Source organism: Herpailurus yagouaroundi, unplaced genomic scaffold (assembly GCF_014898765.1).
Source record: "Herpailurus yagouaroundi ecotype Mexico unplaced genomic scaffold, PumYag 187, whole genome shotgun sequence".
In the NCBI taxonomy this organism is placed as follows: Eukaryota; Metazoa; Chordata; class Mammalia; order Carnivora; family Felidae; genus Herpailurus; species Herpailurus yagouaroundi.
This window is the reverse complement of record NW_024412418.1, coordinates 21,944,209-21,946,083: the sequence shown is the minus strand read 5'-3', so window position 1 is coordinate 21,946,083 and position 1,875 is coordinate 21,944,209.

The window sequence follows — 1,875 nt, the reverse complement described above, 5'->3', positions numbered from 1 at the left end:
TAAATTGATGACTACCAAACCTCAAGTCTGAAGAACTGATTTGTAGATCTGGATCTTCTTTCTCTATGACATACATGACCTTGAGCCACTGACCCATCTTCCTGGACCTGAGTTCTCTCCTCTGTAAAGTGAGGGATGGGTCAACTAAGATTCTCTACAGCTGTTCCATTCCACAGTTCTAGCTCTCTAATTAAAAACTTCTCTTCTTACCTGCCTAGTTAAGAAGGAAATGTATAAAAAAATGATGATTCACAGAGCTTTGAAGCTGTCCTCACATCCTCCTCATCTCCCTCCTTTCTATGCCTGGATAGAGTCATGTTATGATTAAAAGTCTAAGGAGCATTTTTATGTACAGTGCAGATAATCCAAGGTCAGGCTTCTAGAGGCTGTTGTGTAACTGCCAGTTCAAAATCAATAGTACATGTCCTGTGTTCAGAGACATACACACACAAATAAGCACAAATCACTTAGGATGACATTTGGTCCTTTGTTTCATAATGAAAATGCCAAAGGTTTATATTTTTCTCAATGTCATCTTATAAAGGCAATGTATTCCATGGGGCAGGTTTTGGACCCAACTATGAGAAAGGTCATCGTTGGATTTGAGGATTTTCCCTAGGACTCTAGGTGTCATTGTAGAGGCCTTTCTTTACCCATATACCCGTTCTTTATTCAATACAACTGCTGTATCAGCTCCAATATTACTGATACTGTCATCACCCACATTAGATTTCAGGATCTACTGCCAGACTATGAACCCAAATTGGAGATTGTGTCATCTATCGTAGTTTTTAAGATGGCTGAGTATCAATAATAATAAAAATAGAAAAATCTATATAATTTCTATAGTACGTATTGGAAAAAGAGGTCAAAAAGCATTATCACCTCTACAAGCATGGCAACCTTATATGATAGGTACCATTATCATCTTTATATTATATATGGAAAAACTGAGCCTTGGAGTAAAGGTGTGATTTTTTCTAAAGTCACAAGGATAATACTATAGGTCTACCTCACTTCAAGGCCTTAACATCCTAATAATTCCCGCTGAGAATCAGCCTGTCTAAAAGATACATGAAATAAAATATTGTTTAGAGATTCTAATAACCAAGCTCATCTTCCATCCACTACTGCATAGTTTCTTTTTATCTGAGAAGGCCATTGTCTGAGACAGTTTCACTAGCAGGAGACAAATATGAATGTACAAATGTGACTAGGTAGGTGGCAATGAGATAAGACCAAAGAGCATATGAGGACAAAAGTAGTGATTTAATTCCAAGTCCAAACCTAAGGCAGAGGCAAAGGCTGGAATGAGGATTAAAGGCAAGGTCACCTACTAGATATCCAAATCAAACATGCCAAGAAAAGGAAGAAGTCATAAAATCATCAATTAGCAACAATAACAACAACAATAACAAAAGTAGCTAGAAACTGGTATTTATGGAGGATCTTCAGGTGGTTCAATATAAGATAACAAGATAGTCTATGGGTTCAGGACTATTTCTGAAGAGATTGAATCATGCATATTTACTGAGATATGATTCTTTATGAAAAGATGAATTGAATCAAAGCTGGTGTAGAAGAAATGGACAGATTGTATACTCAGATGAGAAAATATTTCTGAAGACTCTTGCAATATAAAGAAAAAGGTGCTGATTCTAAATTGGACAATCCTAGGTTTTGAAATAAACACCTAGCATAAAAAATGGCAAATAATAAGGCTTACAAAATGTAATAAATACTTCTATTAAATTCCATTTTGCAAACAAGCAATTGTATGCTGAGAAATTAAGGCTTGCTGAATAATGCCACCCAGGTTGGGAGTGGGAGAGCTGAGAAGGTCACTAGTGGGGTACCACTCACAGACACCAGAGT